General features: G+C 32.2%; 2 long non-coding RNA genes across 2 annotated transcripts; both read right to left on the bottom strand.

Moving 5' to 3' along the window:
• Positions 1–6,054: 6,054 nt before the first annotated feature.
• Positions 6,055–9,155, bottom strand: LOC133194499 (uncharacterized). The gene is made up of 3 exons (XR_009722101.1): positions 9,047–9,155; positions 6,872–7,009; positions 6,055–6,153 (listed from the first exon to the last, which is right to left on the bottom strand). It is a non-coding gene; the product is annotated as an uncharacterized LOC133194499 (long non-coding RNA).
• A 6,881-nt stretch (positions 9,156–16,036) lies between these two features.
• LOC133194498 (uncharacterized) lies at positions 16,037–17,545 on the bottom strand. The gene is made up of 3 exons (XR_009722100.1): positions 17,483–17,545; positions 16,714–16,753; positions 16,037–16,180 (listed from the first exon to the last, which is right to left on the bottom strand). It is a non-coding gene; the product is annotated as an uncharacterized LOC133194498 (long non-coding RNA).
• Positions 17,546–19,934: the final 2,389 nt, after the last annotated feature.

The following is a 19,934-nucleotide window of genomic DNA, read 5'->3' as shown; positions in this document are numbered from 1 at the left end:
CACTAATACATGTACATGTATATAGTAAAACTACTTCATCATCAAAAGAATCGACAAATTAAAACAAAAAAGAACACTGCAATGTTTTGCAATTCACATACGATATGTATATACAATAGCTTTCCTTCATTTATAAAATGAAAAGAAAATTGTAGATATCCCTTTGTGGAAGAGCATAAAAGGGGGACATATAAAACACGAAAATATGACTACTGTGTACAAATTTATCTGAAATATTTTCAAGTCGCATGAAGTGTATTTAAAATCAGCATAATTGTTTTAATGTGTTTGTTTGGAGATAGTAAAGGCTTCGTACATTATGAGAGACTCTCTTTTCCCTTCTCAAATTGTTTAACACACAACATTGTTAACGTAGTAATGGGAGGGAGGTCAGAATAAGAATGGATGAAAAAGATTGTGTAATACATGTACATAAGAAAAGAAACTTGATACATATTTCATCTCTGTTATATTTGAATAATTCTTAGATAGGTAATAAATGGAAGCTAATGTGTACATGTTTACATTGTAAGTTATCAACAAATAAGCAAAATATATAGTTTTATAGAGAATGACTGAAAGCATTTTCTTTTTGCAGCTGTCATTTTCTAAACTCCAAAGTTAACATAATTGTTTTGTACATAAAACTGTTGTATTTCTACACAGAAATGGGCAATATTAGTTTAAATAAAATTATGTTGAAAAGTTGTTTATATTCATTTACTAAAGCATAATACAAGATAAAAATATCAATAAAATCTTATTATGTGTACACGCTAGACATATGCAAGAACCGCGAAATATTTTAGTATGGCAAGCCCTTTTACTATTTATTCGTAAAATAAATTTTCACTCAAAATTACAGAGATATCTCTTATTTTAGAGAGATATCTCTTAAAAAACAGAGATATCTCTCAACTTAAAGATATATCTCTCAACTTAAAGAGATATCTCTCTAAGAAAGAAATATCTCTTTCACTTAGAGAGATATCTCTTTCACTCAGAGAGATATCTCTTTCACTAATAGAGATATCTCTTTTCCTTTGAGAGATATCTCTTTCATTAAGAGAGATATCTCTTAGCGTTAAAGAGATATCTCTTTCACTTAGAGAGATATCTCTTTCACCTAGAGAGATATCTCTTTTACTTTGAGAGATATCTTTCCAAGTTAAAGAGATATCTCTCAAAGTAAAAGAGATATCTCTCTAAGTTTATCTTAAGAGATATCTCTCAAAGTGAAAGAGATATCTTTCAAAAGTGTCCAAAAGAGATATCTCTCAAGCAAAAAAGAGATATCTCTTTACTGTAAATAGATATCTCTCTACATTATTTTTATTTAAAAAAGCATTTTAATGACTTCTCCCTTTACCGGAAGTAAGCTTTATATTCACGGAAATGCATTAAATCAAAGCGAAAGTAGAGAAGAGAAAGTAGAACATGTGGTGTTTTATGGTATTTGTGAGCAAATTACTGACTTGCAGGTGTAACAATGACCCCAAGATACAACACAAAAAGGGAACTGTCCTTCTACAAATGCTTGATCAACTGATTTAATGGAAAGAAGTTCAGGGTAAGAAACTTAGCCGATCATGAAACATCGTAAACGTATCACAGGGGCTTGCTCCCGAAATGTAAACAATATAATTAAAGATATATATATATATATATATATATATATATATATATATATATATATATATATATATATATATATATATATATATATATATATATATATATATATTAAACCCAACGTGACGACTGATACAATTTAGTAGATCTACAAATATTTCTTTCTCTTTATTAACATTGTTTACATTCCGGAAGCACCCCCTGTGATCGTTACCTGCATGTATACGAGTTGGATACCTTATGTTAGTAAAAAAGTATTACAGAAACAAGTGCCTGTGGAAAGCGAGTAGACCATTTGATTCTGAAAGGGGGAAGTGACTTGCAGATTTTGGAAATAAATAATCTGAACCTCAAAATGTTGAAAACAAATAATTTGTCCTTCTCCCCTCCCCCCCCCCCCCCCCTTGTCTGTGTGTGTAAAGGGGGGGGTGTTAAAAATGTTATAAGTGAAGAAAAAATATATATAATTTTCTGTATTTATCATCTTGAAAAGTAGTTAGTTTGTCCTTCACTTGTATGGAAAAAAATAAGCTGTCTTGAAAAATAGCCCTCTATCCCTCCTTCTTAGAATGGAATGATTGTCCCCTTAATTTTGAAACATATTTAGCTTTCCTGTGCTGAAGGCTCAGTTGAGCTTTGAATTCTGATCTAAAGAAGAAGGTATGGTCTTAGCTTTATTGTGCCCTAAAAATTTAATGTTTTCAAAAGTTTTGAAACTGGCTTAAATATTAGTTGAGTATATGACTGTAATAAATCAGGAAAGAATATAGCATGATGGAGTACCATTCTGGATATATGACGTCATTAATTTGATGCATTTCTCTATTTTAAACAGAAAAAGCCTCAGAATGACCCATTTCAAGGGTTATTTTCCTTAAGAAAAGAGTATCCACATCCGTCGCCCACGTTAATTTTTAGATATGTTGTGTAAAATTCTTTGAAAAATCACATATCTCAAAATCTTTGTGGGCGATGCCTGTGGACAATATTATCTGAAAGAAAATTCCATTGAAAATTGATGTCTTCTGCATCTTTTTAAGAAAATACGGGAAAATGCACAAGTTTATGACGTCACAATTAGCATTTGGAAGGTCATGTGAGAAAAAAGATTTGTATGATCTTTCTGCATGGAATTTCAATAATTCAAAAAGCATGAGTTTTGATTTTTTACATCACTTTTATTTTTTAAGAAAAACACAGGGCAAGATTCGTATTGAAACCGTACCTTGTTCTTTGTGGATCAAATGAAGGGGATTCAAATTAAAGGCCCCGCTCTCTTTCAATAGGAGATAATAGATAATTAGTGAAAATTTTATGACATATTTGATAAATATAAACCTTTCTCAAGAACCACTGGGCCAGGTGAGTTGAAACTAATGTGCAAGCTTTATTATATAGTGTAGATTCAAGTGTAGATTCACGATCATTTATAGCTTAATTGACCCCCTAGGGTAGTATGTATATGGGGCAACAATGGGTGATCAAGTTTTACATTAGAATATAAATGTAGGAATTTTTTATAGAATCTTCTCAATCAAGCTAAGGCATAATTGTTCATACAGTAAAATCTCATTATCTCGAACTCAATTGGACCAAGAAAAAACAGAGAGATCTGAGGATTCGAGATATCAAGGGTATATTACTTAAACAATAAGTGATTGGGACTTCAACATATCCATGGTATTCGAGATATCAGTGTTCTCGATATTGAAGTTAAACTGTATTTACATGGAAGCATTAGGTTGTGTATTGTACGTTCAATCAAATTTGTTCAAATTATGACCGGGGGGGGGGGTGAGGGGGGGGGGGGTATGGTGGGACCATTATGAGCAATTAAAGTTTTACAAAGGAATATATACGGAAACAAAACTTTAAAAATCTCTTCTCAAGAACAATCAAAAGATAAGTAATATTTCTAAGGGAGCTGGGATTCTCATGTCTCTAGGGGCTAGGGTTGAGCCAGAACAGACAAAACAATCAAGTTTTACTTCGAAAGATATGGGGGGGATCTGCTTATAAAGAACAACATGGCCTTAGTGACTAAGGTAATCATTGTGGCCATGGGCCTTTTGATTTCATGTTTTTCTAGTGCAGTTGCAGACCACTGTATTTAATTTAAAAAGATCAGTTACGTGTAATGATTAATGAAACATCCCCTACAATTTTTTTCTGTCATTGTTTCAGATATGAAATGCAACAAGGGTATGTCCAGTACACTTTCTGTGACACTTGTCTTTGAATGCGATGGACGTCCAAGATTCCAGTGATTGTAACAAGTCAATATGATTACCTGAAAAAGTGCGAGTTAGTTTTTACATGTGTATGTATTATTTTATTATAACTTAGAAATATGCTGTTAACAACATTGAAACATGAAATAGATCAATTCAAAAAGACACTATGTTCTCTTAAAGTCTTAAAAGATTTCTCCTTGTGTATGTGTAGGTCACAAGTACATTCTGCAGAGACCAGCACTTCTATCATTGAGGGAAAGTCTGCATTGTCAAGTTCTTTGCATAGACAGAAAAGAGATAAGCAATGGGGTGTATGGACCAGACCAGGATTCAAGTCAGGGCCTCCTGAATCAGTAGTGATTTTATCTACCAATTTAACTATCTGGCCACCAGAAATTGAACCCACCTGAATGCCCTATATGGATCTGTGGAACTCTGAAATATCCAAGTTTTATCAACAAGAGAGGTTTTACTCCACCTTTGTCAAGTGACCACAATTTAACAATTCACTGTATACAGTTCAGCAAAACGGCAAACCAAGAAGAAATTATTGTCCTATTATTAATCTTCTGGCTACAGAAAAAAAAAATAACATGTGATGTTTGTATAGTTTTTTCATTATGTTTACTGATACTGTGGACCTTATTTAAACTTGTAGGATATCGATCTCCTATGCAGAGTTGTCGTTTGTTCCTCTCTCAGACATGTATGGGCCAATGGTAGAGAGTGGTAGAATATTTCACATGTATAATATTTTTACACAATACATTCAATTTAACGGCAGTCAAGTTTATAACTTAGATTTTTGTTTTTTTCAATTCTAGCTCTCAATACACTAGTTTCATTTTTCATTCATCTATAAGTAATATAAAATTTTTGTCTTTCTTTCATTTTCTTTTCTTTATGTTGTTCATATTTATCTTACACTTTTTTGAGTGAGGGCTAAATGAAAAGGCTGACTGTAGCCCAAACCCTGATTTCTTATTGAAGAATCATTGGAAATTTGTGCCTCATGCACAAATTGAATATATGTATGATGGCCTTAGCTTGACCCAAGGTTATTTGATGAAGTTTGAGGTGATTTTTATAAAATAAAAATTTATAAAAATCTATAATTCCTGTTTTACTATATCCTGTAATTGAGAACATTTAGAGGTTCATATACTTATCGCAAATATTGAGCATGACCTGAGGTTATGACTGATCTTAAATCAAGGTCATTTTTAGCAAGTTCAAGGTAACTGGCAGAAAAAGTGTATTACCTTTGTCAAATGCATAATTTGCATATGATACTTGACACAAAGATTGCTTATGACTAAATGGTGTTTCATGACCTTATCCAATGTCAAGATTACTGGCAGGAAAGATGTGAAATTTGTTTTCATTTCATTACTCCCTCATGGATAATATTGAAACTGGAAACTTCAAAGATTATTTGTAAGCTGAAAGTACATCTTAACCTTTACCCATGATATTGTGGCAAGTTCAAGGTCATTGGCAAGAAAAATTGCTCATGTCAGGTCCATGTCTTAATGGAGAAACAGTAAATATCTCCCTTTTATTTAAAGATTTATGATGACTAGAAGATGCATCTTTTCTTTCTTAACCAGTATCATTTTGGCAAGTTCAAGGTCACATTTAGAAAACTGATATTGGTATTTTCAGAAAAAAAAATTGTATAGGGGGTATAATTTTGGAGTTTGTTCACAGTTATTGAATTATATAGGCATAGTTCAATTATTGTATACATGCAGGTAGAATCCATGACAATTCAGCCATAACTGGAAGGTATTTTTGAATCCTTAATGATTGAATTTTTGCAGATTTAGATTTTACTGACTTAACTTGGGAAGACCCCTTAAATAAAAAAAAGTCATATAAGTACATGTATAAGCATCAGGGTGACTATACTTTATGATATTACAATTTTTCATAGCATGTATTACCAGTACACAAAAACTTAAGTATTGGTATGTACATGTAATAACCTTTTTATCTTGAATTCAAATAAAGATATAGAAAACACTGATACATTGTTTAATTGACTTGGGAATAAATTGCTTTGTCATTGTTGAAATGTGGATACATGCATATACACAGTACCAGTAAGTAATAAAACTTTTTCAAACAATTTTTGACATTTAAAAACAAGTAAATGTGCAGAAAGTGTAGAAGTGTCTGCGCATCACTTTTCATGGCCTGGAATTCTTCAAACAGGACAGGATAGGTTTGGTAGGACACCCTCAGATTCTCAACTTTTTTTAGGTAGTTGCTTCTTGTGATTCACCTGTGAAATTATTATTTCAAAAATAAATATAACAAAATGTAGAAATGTAACTGATCATTCAATGTCAAGCTAAGCAATTAAAGGAATAGATAATATAAAATTTAAAAAAATATGAAAGTGAGAGAGGGCCAAACTAAGGGTTTAATTATTAATTCACAATGGAAGTAAACAAGCTTGAAAGACACACAATTCAGTCTTAGAACATGTACCTGGTATTTCTTAAATTTTAAGTTCATTTGCAGAGTATGTAGGTGTCAACCTTTCATCAACTACTTCTGTATATAATATTGAAGGGTTTTAATTTGTAAGACAGAGTGAATTAAAGTTATACATGTATTTATTTATGTGTATTTAACACATCACCATAAATGTGATGAATGGTCTACAAACAAACTTATTTTGTGTGATCTCATAAACTACATGTGTCTTCCTTCTGTGGCCAAACATGTATAAAATTTCAAAGCTAAGGATATTACAAAGAAAACTAATATTGTTGACTGAGTTATATCCCATTCCCATATAAATGTTCAATGAAATCGATTCATAGTGATTGGACCCTTACAACTATAGTTGTCTTTCTGTAATGGACAATTCCTCTGTGTAACATTTTTTTTTAAATAATGTGGTAAATCAAAGATTGGTGAACAGATAGAATTCATTAAGATATGATTAATATATTTTATTAATATTTAGTCATGCAATCAGTAAGAATAAATACCTGTTGGCTCTCCATTCCCTTAGGAATACACCAGGGCTAGAGCACAGTCTTAAGTCAGCTTAGAGTACATTGATCAATTTCAGCTTTACACTAGCTGGCATTATGACAAAGGAGTGGACACAACTCAGATGTCTCAACCTGCAACACACAAATTATTTGAAGTGACCTGTTTCACACTATATCAGAGATAAGAAAAAAAATCTCCCAGTCATGGTTACTTTATGGAAGGTATACTCAGTAAAATGTGCCATAGTCACTGAAACTGCTTTCTGTCAATAACAAACAGCCAATTTCTGGCATAAAATTATTTACACCTTTTGCATTCAAATAAAATTAAATGAAAAGGGATTTGGAATATTACTGGTATGTACCCTAAATGACTGCACAGAACCGTAAACTTTGCTTAATTTCAGAAATATTTGATTTCAAAAATATAGAAAGAAATTCTGAGGAATTGTCAGAGAATGTACATGTACCGTGATAGATTAATTTTGCTGGGAAATGAAAACAAAGACCAAAGGGCAAGGATTTTATTTTACAAACTAAATGTGTGGTAACATCACAAATGCCCCCGCAGACAGCCAAAATTTCAAATTGCAAATTGTATATTGCACATTTGTAGCCAAGATAATGATTAGAAATTGAGAATTTTTAAATCTTTTCCAAGTTCAAGGGGGATAACTGTCAATACCATGACCAAATTCAAACTAGACCTGCGTATCCATATATCAAATTTGAGTTGAACGTATACGACTGTTGCAGAGATAATGAAAGGAAATTCAATGATAACAGAATGACGGAACAGGGTAACACTATATGCCCCCCGACCATTTAATGGCGGGGGCATAAAAATCTGAAGATTAAGGGGTACCTACATGTATATTCTCCTACATTTCAGATGACAAGGAAGGTATTTCCATTCTGCTAAGGCAAATTTTTAAACTTCTAAAAAAAAAGTCCAAGCTATAGATTTCCATAAAAGAAGTGTTGCAATTATGACTTGGCAATCCATTATTATAATTTTTATTTTCATTTCACACAATAGAATTTGCATCAAAATCAAAAAATGCCTTGATCCCTTTCCTCTAGTGAGAGCAGAAAAAATTAAAATTAGATCCAACTAGACAGCAATGTGTAGCAATCTTGTTGGAGCGGAATAAAGATCTAATTTTAGTTAGAATGTTATTTAAATTTGTTAATTTTTTGTGCAATTTATTGAAGGGTAATGACTAGCGCATATTATTGATCTTTGCAATCAATCAGAGTTCAGCTTATTGTATAAAAGACAAGAGACAAAATGTACATATTTTAACCACAGGTGCTTCAAGGGAACAGGAACACAACCCACCCCCATCCTCTAAAAATTTGGGCTTCCCGAGTTATTTTCTGATTAAATTTTTTAAGCATATATGTTGATGTATAATGCATTATAAAAATTCACAATTAATGCATTAATAAGCTATGTATAAAAATATACCAATGATATGAATAGAGAGGTTATTTTTTTTTTTATGTCTCTGGATACATATGCATGTATAGCTTATTAATTGCATCAATTGTGAATTTTTAAAGTCCATTATACATCAACAAATGCTTTAAAAAATCATGAAAAATAATTCAGAGAGCCATTAATGTTTTTTGGAGAAGTTGCTACCCCCCCCCCCCTCGCCTTTTGAAATCGTTGCAACGGCCTGGTGGGGGGGGGGTCCTGTCCCCAAGCACCTGTGCATTAAACCATGAGTATCAGAACCTAATGGGGCTAACTTGTAGAATTGCTGGTAGGTGGCTGGGAGCAAATCTCCCCACTTTTTTCCACAAAACAACATTAATTACGCCCAATAAAAATATTCAGCAAAAGTTCACTGTTCAACGGATAGACCCCACCATTTCTCCAACTTGATTTCGACGAGGATGTTAATTAAAGTAGTCTTTAAATTTGGCCTATTTTACAATATAACTTAAATAAATATGACAAGTAATTCAGTGTTGTCTAGATTTAAAATTAGACACAGCTGATTATTTCAGAGGCTGAGAAAATTCGGTCCACCGCAGTTGCGATTATTGCTAGCCTACTTTCGTTTTCCTGAATATAAAGACTTTAGCATGTTTATCAACGAAGTAGTCATTATCCTTTTGTTGTTTCAAACAAGGGATTTAGCATTTCTTTCTACATACTTCGTTCTGGGATTGGGCATGCTGAATCTATTCCGGAGGCTGAGATCTTTCATCTACATCAGTAGGTGACCATACATTACACTTCCTGCCATGTGGTGTCTAGCCTCGCTTTCGTATTACAGGGGAGGAATAATTATTTCATTTTAAGGATAACTTGAAAAGAGATATCTCTTTCATTAAAAGAGATATCTCTTTAACTTAGAAAGATATCTGTTTTTTAGAATCTAAAGAGATATCTCTCTAACTTAGAAAGATACCTCTTTTAACGTTGTCTCTCTAACTTTAAGAGACATCTCTCAAGCTTAAGGAGATATCTCTCTAGCTTTAAAAAAAGATATCTCTCTAAGTAAAAGAGATATCTCTCTTGCAAAAAGAGATATCTCTTTTGTTTATAGAGATATCTCTCTAGGTTATAAAGATATCTCTCATAGTCAAAGAGATATCTCTTTTGGGCAAAGAGATATCTCTAAGCTAAAAAGATATCTCTCTAAGCTTAAGAGATATCTCTTTTATTGAAAGAAAAAATTATTTTACGAATAAATAGTAAAAGGGCTTGCCATATTTTAGAGCAAATTGAGGTCATTTTTTTACAGTTATGTTATGATAGTGAAATGTGACGGCAATCAAGGCTACTTTGATGCGTCTGAAACAACGATGCGTGAAGTATGCTCAGATCAAGTAGATAAGGCCTCGTTAAGACAATAATGCTGTGGGTTTTTTTTTAAATCTATTTTTATACCTCCTCCTGTTTTAGCAAGATATCTTCTCACAGCGATGTCTGTGTTTTTAATTTAAAGGAACTTATCAGTTAAAGGGGAAAGTGCACTGGGACAAGAAATAATAAAGTTTTGCTGGAAAAACTGGAAAAATATGCATGTGCATGATTTTTCCCCTTCCTCTACACATCAGCATGTGTCACATTATATAATAACAAGAGAAATAACTGATGTTGCCTGTGTATCCATCCTTATGTTTCTCCACAGATTAAGTACCTACTAATTTTGGAAAAAATATAAAGAAATGTGGAGGGGAAAATTGAACAATAGGTTGATTTTTTGTTTTTGTTTTTGTTTTTGTTTTGTTTTTGTTTTTTTTTTGTTTTTTTTGTTTTTTTTTGTTTGTTTGTTTGTTGTTTTTTTTTTTGTGTGTTTGTTTGTTTTTTGTTGTGTTTTTTTTTTTTGGGGGGGGGGGGTTGTTTGTTTGCTTTTTTTTTTTTTTTTTTTTTTTTTTTTTTTTTTGATTGAATAATTTACTGATAACGTTCTATCAAATATCAAACGATTGTTGATTGTCAATTTCATTAATAATCGCCAGAAACTTAGATTTACCAGCCGTGATCACCACCGTACTCTCTTTACTGCGATTTCACGACCTATTTTTGAAAACAATGTTAGGTTTTCAATCAAATTTACGATAATTAATATACGAGTGAAACCTAAATATAGTGTACATATGAATTCTGGAGCAAGCTTTTCAAAGTTGATTTGTAAAATTTATTGATTTATAAGTATAGATAAGAATAATCAGACAGGAAAGAAGCCAGATGAAAAGCACATTACCTAAGCGATGCTGATTTATTTCCTCAATTGGTGAAGAGTAACTTTGTTTCAATGTAAAATAAAGTTTAATAACGATCTTTTGCGATAGATATGTTTGCCGATTTTGCACTCTTTGAGAGTAATATATCAGCACGAATAAATCACAAAAAATAGATCCTCATACAATTGATAAAATATAAAACTAAAAAAAAAAAGGTGAATGAAAAAGTTGGGAAAAGGCTGTACATTTAATCATAAAGTAGAGGTGATGCAAAAATGAGTTTGAGGTCTTCAAATGCTAATCAATTAATATTATATATAACAGGTCACATGTTTTCATCTTTGAGTTGCCGCGGCAGACTTTCCATCAATGCATCAACTTTTCCAGGGTTGAAAAAATACTACTTCAAAGAATTGCAACAGAAATTGGACATACAAATTACACCAAAAACTTGCCTTGCAGCTATCTCTAAAATGCGAACAGCGTACATTAAAGTGAAATATTAGAGATGCAGTCTTCGATAATAAGAGTTTTCTTTATATTTTCAAGCAAGTTTGTTGCATTTGTTAGTGATTAACTTTTCTGTAAGAAATACAGTGACGGTCTCATCTGTACTATCTTAATAATTTGGTAAAGCTCATGTAAGCACTCTTTCGTATAACTTGATGTTGTGTATTTAAAGATTTTCTTCTTTATCTAACAGTAAGGTATGCACCATATCCGTCAGATAAGGTGTGGTTTTCTTACACTAGTATAGGACGTGATGCGATAAAATGAAACGAGGCTCTGATATTATATTCAAAGTGATCTGCTGTTTAGTTTTATGACGTCTAAATTTAATGTTAATAATCAAAGAAACTTCGCTTCATTTCTCTGAACGTAAAAAAATATTTTTTAAGTGTTTCCCGAATTGCTGTATGTGTTTGATATTCATACTATCTGACTTTTATTTAATTTTTATATATATACGTGTTAGTTAATAAGTTAGTTAGTTACATGTAGTTAGTTAGCTAGTTAGTTAACTAGCTTCTCTCGTGCTACTTAAAAGATAATTAATAAATTCGATTGACCGAGTATGTGAGGTGTGTGTCAGCGCACTTTAAAAAAAAATACACACTTTTAAAAATTTCTTCAAAGTGCGTTGAAATTGGGACAAAATCAACGCGCTTTGGATTTTTTTTTTTCGAAGTGCGTAAAGAGTGTACATCAACATTTTCTACCATGAAGACACTTAACGCACTTTGAAAAAAATATGCATAAAACAAAAATTCTGGACTAAGATTATAGTAAAAGACAACATTATTTTGTTTCTTTCGAAAAACATAAATTGATCTACCCTCATCGAGAACGAGGAGAAGAGAGGTAGAAGGTCCCTCAGGTCAACTCTTCATCTTTCCTACCCAAATAAACGTATTTACATAACTGGTATGACATTGATATACTTTCTCTCAATAAATTTGAGTTAATGTAAAATATATAGATGAAAAAAATGAGCTAAGCTTTCCTGAATGAAAAAAAAGAACGCACCCTATTGTATTAAAGAGGAGAGGCTCACGGGCCATATCGCTGATCTAAGCAATAATAGCCAACTGACTATACTTTGGCCAAAGTAGCTTTACAAAATCAAATACAATACAAATAAAAAAATATATATATTCTTACGCACACTTTAAGTTTAATCTTTCAAAAACATATTTTAAGAAATATAAATATAAATAAATACCTTAACCGTATTATCCACAATGATTCCTCAGATAAAAAAGGCATTTGCATGGTAAATAAACATGCTATATGACATGTCTAGTCTTTTTATGATATCAAATTACAGATTTAAAGTAATTTGAATGCATAAACTTTTGTTTATAAGATTTATTTTTCAGAAAAAGTGAACGAGGTAAAAATTTTAGTCGAGTGAGTAATGTGGCTAAGGTTCATTTTTCTTACTATCACATAAATGAGTCAACCATTATTTATTATATGTTCACAAAAGATAGATAAATGAATATGATAGATAGATGAGAGAGAGAGGGAGAATTTTCATGGTATGGAAAAATTTATAATTGTTCCTTTTTCCCTATTAAGAAAAATACAATGCTTCAAGTCACTTATTGACCCTTACATCCATCGAACTTATTACATACTGGATAAAATAGAAAAACAAACGAAATTGTGCTAGTAAACAATCATTCCTCCATTATTTCTAAAAGACTCCTTTCCCCTTTTTAACATTTACGAGAACCTTTGGGAACAAAACAACCCCTAAAATCTCTAAAACATCTATATCTCAGATCCTGAAGTGACGACATCACCGAAATGTTATCCAACCAGGTTCAAATAATTATTTTTCATACCTAAAATTTGCAGGAATATTGACCAAGCCGTGCTTATTTTTTTTTTAAAGTGCGTTAATATGGTCGGTATTAACGCACTGTGAAAAGAAATATGTTTTATTTAAAATGCGTTCAATTGGTCTCTAATTTAACGCACTTTGAAAAACAATTTTAAAGTGCGTAATTTTTCAAAGTGCGTTGTAACAGAGGTGCAATGTTTACATGCTCTGCAATCAGGTACTGTTTTATTTTGACTGTTTCATTTCTTTCTAAACTTTAATTGCATAATTGCATTTATTAACTTAATGAAAAAGTGTTTTACTATTTCTTTTTTTCTGTGTGTGAATATTATGATCATTTATATTAAGAGTTGTTAAATGACAAATTATTAATTATCAATCTATTACTGTAATTTTTGGTACAGTTTTGCATCTGTAATTGAAAATGAAGTCTTAATTTGATGATAAGAAATATAATCCAAATAATATCATAGTTTGCTACAAGTCGAATTCCTTTGTGTAATTATATAGTTAAATATATATTTTACTACCATCCTGTTTCAAGATGTCCAAATATTGGAACTTTGGAAATATTATTAGCATTAAGATTCATTAATTGATTTCATTTTTGAGCAATTAATGATGCAGGTCAGTAAAATTATTAATTGCATTAATTTCAATACGGAGATAAAATAATTACACTTTAGAAATTATGTGTGTAGAAAAAATGCACTTTTTCTCCATTGTTTAATTTACCGTCAGGGTAGCTCAGTCGGTAGACCGCTCGCTCAGTGATCAGAAGGTCGTATGTTCGAATCACGGCCGCGACTGACCTAAGTCGATGAAAAATAGGTAGCACTGTTCCTTTGCCAAGCGCTCGGCACTTTGAGGTGAAAGTTGCGGGTCTTAAAACCGAGGCCCCGTATCACGGTGAGCATTGGCACGATAAAGAACCCTCACTGTTCAATGGCCCTGAGTGCCGAGTAAAGGTCTGAACTTGAAGCCCTTCACCGATATATGGTGATGTCTCTATATGAGTAAAAAGTTCTCGAACGTCCCGTAAAACAACATACAATCAATCAACAATCCATTGTTTAATTTACTTACAGTTCATCCAAAATCTCTTTTCATATTATTGATGATCAGTATGCGCATTACTATGCGTTCAAGAAACATTATATAATGGTAACCATCATATGTTTTACAAGTAAAAGATTCAATAAGTAGAAAAAACTATTTGAATCCAATGAACATGTGCAGTACAATAGAAAATAAACAAAACATTATGTGAACGAACTAGTGGTATATCGATCTTCAGGCCTAAAACAAAAACTGTGGGACTTACATCGATAGAATTCTTAAATGCAGACTCGGTAATACTTAATTAAGCCATATTTCGACGGATCGTTGAAAGATATAGATACTGTTCAAAAATGAATAATACCCGGAATAATATAAACTACTTTTGTCATACAGTTTTTAGATGGATAAGACTCACTTGAAAAAATGCATTATTTTTAAACGCTATTGTTAACTTGACAGCCACTCCAGAGAAAAAAATAACAAAAGGCCTGATTTTGCAAACAGTTTTCTTTTGTTGGTTTATGATCCACATCCTTCAGGTACAAAAAGTCTATCAAAAGCTGGGGTTCTCGAAATTTTGATTCTGTTTTTTTCTGAAAATTGACGCTATTTAAAATGCTGCATCTGAATGATGCATATCTCAAGAAGGAAATTGGATGGCTGGAAGCAGGTCACCAATGTCTACATTTACAAGAGGTTTTAATGTTGCACAAACACCATAGCATACCTATAAATCAGACACCAACAGCATGGTTCAACAAATGATCGCTAAAAATATGGCAGACCACGCGTGACATCAGTAGCACAGGATCGCTTCAGTGATTTGCGTTATTGTCATTGCAACAAATACTGACTTCAAAGGTCTCAGGCCAACAGAGTATGGCCACACAACACCACTGAACAGCTTGGTTTACCAACTAGTCCATAATGTTTATTGCCTGATGTAAGGGTCAGAGTGTATAAGCTTCACAATTAATGTTTTACAGAAAACTGCCTCCTCCGTGAGGTTGATGGATTTGGTGATGGTAGTGTAATGATGTGGAAAACAGTATTATATACATGTACAACTAGGGCTAACGTAGTTCATATTTAAAGGACTCTAACGATGTCCTTCCTGCACACGTCTTTTCAATAATGCAGCATCCTTGAGCCCTATTTCAATCTGGCATACACAGACACATACGGCCCGTTTGAGAAGCTTTTTTTATGCAAAGCCTCGACATCTTTTTTCTGCCTTAATTGGCCATTTAAATCGCCAGATTTAAACCCCATGAGCATGCATTAGTCAAAATGGATAGGCATATCCACCGAAGACAATCGCATCCCCAGACTGCAACAGCTGACCAAAGCTCTACATTTAGAGTGGGATAACATTCCCATACATTTTTCAATACACGCATTTGCGTCGATAGGGATGAAGTTTTAGGCTAACATTGGTGTCAGTGTAGGGCATATTATATATTGATATTTAATTACTTTGAACGGTCTATGATTGTAAAATAAAATAAAGTAATTATGATATTTAAATTGTAGACCTATTATTTACAACATTTCTTTATCATCAATACATCATTCCACTTCGATGTGTGAAATAAAATTTTACTATGCGTTTCTATTTTTGAAGAGTATATAAAGATACTACCTATTAATAATACATTCAGGTGCGGATGGAGAACTTCCTGACAGGGAGAACTACTGTATATAGTTTTTATCATGAATGGCGTTCGGTTTGTTTTGTTTGTTTCATCAACCTGTAATCTGCACTTCATGGCCATTGAGCATTGGGGGATCTTTTTCGTGCTTACACCCATTGCGATAAGGGTCCTCGGTTTTTACGTCTCGTTCAAAGGATAGGTCTCCGCGTTTCGCAGTAGATTCGAACCCGCGACGCAAGGAGTAAAGACAGTACATTGTCTGTAAATTTCCAAGTTTGTCAGTAAAATATAGATGTTTCAGTACGTTTCTGGCTTAATAATGCAATAGCATACATGGCTTCATAATTCTGTAGTTAGCTTAATTCTTTAGTTACCTTACCACTTGAACAATGCCGATTAAAGATACTGTCAGAAGAACGTCTAGACGGTCCCTGTGGTTCTTGGATGGTCGGATGTTTTTGCTGTAGTTTCTCATTAGATCTTGTTCCAACCGTATTTCATTCTCGTCACAATGAATAAAGGTGACAACTGTAAATGAAAAAAAAACCTGATATGATACATGTAACATGATTATTTGTATGACTAAGACATTCAAAGAGATCATTATAAATTTCTAAAGTAAAGAACTGGTTTTGGTCGTAATGAATTTGCACATACCTTATGTATGCTAATCAAGAGTAAGATGATATTTTTTAGAGGAAAAAAACGCATCCCTAAAATATTTTGACTGATTTTATTCGTCGTGTTCCTTTTTCGTTTTTGGGCGGAAAAAAGAATCTTCCTCAATTTTCAAGATAAATAACAACAATAAATTTGAAGCATGAATTTGTATATATTTGTTGACTGATTTTGAAAAAAAAAGACATAAATGGTAAATTTCTAGAATATCTAAAGAAATCGTACGTTTTATGACATTATATATATATCAGCCAAACATATTTAAAACGGCGAAAAGTGAACAAGGCTTGGAAAAGGATAATACCTTTATTTATATCTATTACAGAATGTTGCATTTAGCATAATGAACAAGATATTGAATCTAAATACAAAATGTCACTTACTGATGGCAAAAAGAAAGACTTTATGAGTCAGCATATTACCCTAAAACGAAAGAAGAGGGAAAAAAGAAATCAGTGCATATCCTTGAGTTTGACCCCCTGAGAACCTAAATGAAGGAATTCAAACTGAAGCCACATCCTTCTTAAAAAACATTATCCGGAAATCTTCCTATGCAGAAAGAAAAGAACATCAATTGAATTGAAATTAAAATAGGTGAAAAAAAAAACGCAAAGTGATCGATCTCATAAAGCCTAAAACAATACAAATCTGTTAACAGGGCATAAAACAGGTACCCCTGGAACTTCGTAAGGTGGGGTCATGTGTGGTATAGTTCGCAGTTATTTCCTTTCAGAAGTACTAAAACAGAGTAGTCAACAGTGAAAAGGGATACAAAAGTAACAGAAAACCGTAAGTTACACAGGGATAACCCTGGACGATAGAATTTCTATATAAAAAATAGGGTTTTAACGATGTCCTCCATTTTAAAAGAGATCGTGAAAAGGTGAGATTTCATATCACTTTACTCATACTTTATAACTGATTGATTTCTTCTAATCTTAATTTCTTCGGATTGTAATCCAATCGCATGAAAAAAACATTGTTAACATGTACCAAAATATCAATGCCATATTTATCACACTCACACTATAAAAGTAAAAATACGGAACACTGGATTATCATCATAAGACTAGTTTAAAACAACACAATAAGTAATGTAATGGAATAAAGCACGATGTTGCAATTCCATAGAAACAAGATGCCCCTGCTCACCTAGCGTTCACCTGAGAATCTTATTCCTTTTCTTCTTCATCAGAATCTTAAAAGATTTTCCTCCTCTTCATTCCTTTGAAAAACACACATAATATTTGTAAAATGATGTGGAAAAACACATAGTATCTTAACTTTCAGAATAATATTGTTAGAAGAAAAAAAATGGAAAGAAAATGAAAAATTAAAATCTAGTCCGAATGTCCTCTGCATCACGTAGAATTTAACTTTGATGTTGCATATTTTCCTCAAATAGTACGAAATTAAATTTTAACATTGATATTTATTAATTACATTGTTATTTTGTCCTTTTAGAATAATTTTTGTTTTAAGATATTGTACTTTGTAGCAATCCGTTCTTGTCAACTAAAATTCAGAGTAAACGTCATCCTTAGGCTTCGTTTTGGTTCTTGAGAAGAAGATTTTTTAAACCAAACCTATTTTTGAATTTTCTTGATAAACACTCAAAAAAGTAGGCATAGCTCTACATTTAAATAATTTTTATTTTCGTTTGGTTTGTGTCATTTTTGGTCCAAATTGGTACAATGATTCTTAAAAAGAAGTCGAAAAATATGTAGAGGAAATGACGGACGGAAACAAGAAAAGGGTGATCCAAAAAAATCACGTGATTTCACAGCTCAGGTGAGCTAAAACATAGGTTTACACCGCTTTTATATCTTTCTCTTTTTAAACTTTACTTTAAGAAACAATTTTAGTGAAATACATGTAATTTCTCAATCAGAAAAATACACTGATAAATAGTTTAAGATTGTAAAGGCAGCAGCAAAAAAGATAGGCAAACAAAGCGTCCAAAATACTTATAGCTTTAAATATATATAAATCAAATTCAATTTGTGAAATTAGTATTTAAAGTTTTAATGATTGAAAGGTTTGAAAGTATGACAAACAAAACTTTTGTGTGAGAAAAATTTCTCTGCAAATATTTTTCTGCGGTAAAATAAAAAAAACACGGATTTCTTGGGATTTGAACCCAAGGCACAAAAATCCTGAGTATCAGTTTTTCTTTGAGACTGACAAGTTATCCATTTCACCACATATCCCATTACAGTTAGTAGCATTTAATTCTTATTTTTGATTGGAATAACTGGACTTCAAATATATCTCAGAAAGATACGAATTTTTATCGTAAAAGAGTATTTTTAAGGAAGAGTGGGTCTATGTTCTAAGGTTTTGTTAAGCAAAAAATCTATATTTTTAACCTTTTTATGATATACTTCAAAATATGGCTCGGAGATCCACTAAATATATCGTAAAATTGTGTTATAGTATGAAAAAAAATTTCTCCTCTTTGGTCTGTGCATGCTTTTTCTTAGACGAAAATAATTTTTAACATTTGTAATACTTTTGAATCTTGTGGAGATTTCACAAAAGTATACATTAATGTTAACTGGTACATCAAAGTAATTTCTATTATAATTGAGATTTAATTTTTCATTTTCTTACCTGTTGAACAGTATGCATTTTTCACGATTTTTCGCCTTTATTCTTAAAAAGTGATACATATATCCTACCTGCTGTTTTCTATTAATTCTGGCGCTTTTGTCAAGGTGTATGACTCCGTAAAGCATCACATGATTATACTTAATAAAGCGATCTACTATTGACAATATGACATTGAATATGGGATATTTAGGCTACCAATGTTGCATTTTTTCTTCTCTCTCCTTTGGAGTCAGCACGTTGCAAGTTTGTGGCAGGTATGGTAACATTGTTAACGGATTCAGCCTGCCTCTTGGTTGTATTTAGACTTACATGTTTCATACTTATTGTAAGGCCATTGTTCTAGTACTAAATTTGACTACGGATTACCTGATTAATAAAGAGGGTTTATGGCCCTGTGTGACCGGTGGACAGGGCATGATCACTCCTTTCTGGCATCTGATCCCATCCCTGGTGTTTCGGGGGGGGGGGGGGGGGGGTAGACTGAATTTTTTATCAATATGAACTTTCTATTACTTGGTATCTTAATATTTATACTTTGTCTGTACATGTATATAAATAAAGAAGACATTCCCTTTAATTTTTTTACTGGCACTCAACTCGGCATTTGCCTGTAGATCCTTTGGTTACAGATAGCGAAACAAGTGCTTGCTGAATTCAACAACCGATTCTAATACATAACTTCATAATTTACGTAATTGATAAACTAAAATAATAAATTTAATGGAGGTTCCTATACTTTTTCAATTATATGTTGCAGATTAACATGTACACCTGCCAACTGTACGACTTGCTTATGGATCCATTCTTATATTTAAAATCTTTGTACCTTTATAGTAGATTTTCTACGCAGCTGACAGCATTTGAAACTTCAAAAAATTAAATGTTTTAAACATTTTATTAAGCATGTTTACATTAAGAAGAAAAAATAATCTTTTTACACTTTTAATGCCTAAATTAACCAATACTGAACGGCGTTAGCAAAAGCTACGTC

This window comes from Saccostrea echinata, unplaced genomic scaffold, assembly GCF_033153115.1.
Source record: "Saccostrea echinata isolate AGI-Se365-2 ecotype Australia unplaced genomic scaffold, CSIRO_AGI_Sech_v1 ptg000029l, whole genome shotgun sequence".
NCBI lineage: Eukaryota > Metazoa > Mollusca > Bivalvia > Ostreida > Ostreidae > Saccostrea > Saccostrea echinata.
Note: the sequence above shows the minus strand (reverse complement) of the source record. Positions and strands in the feature narration are given on the sequence as shown.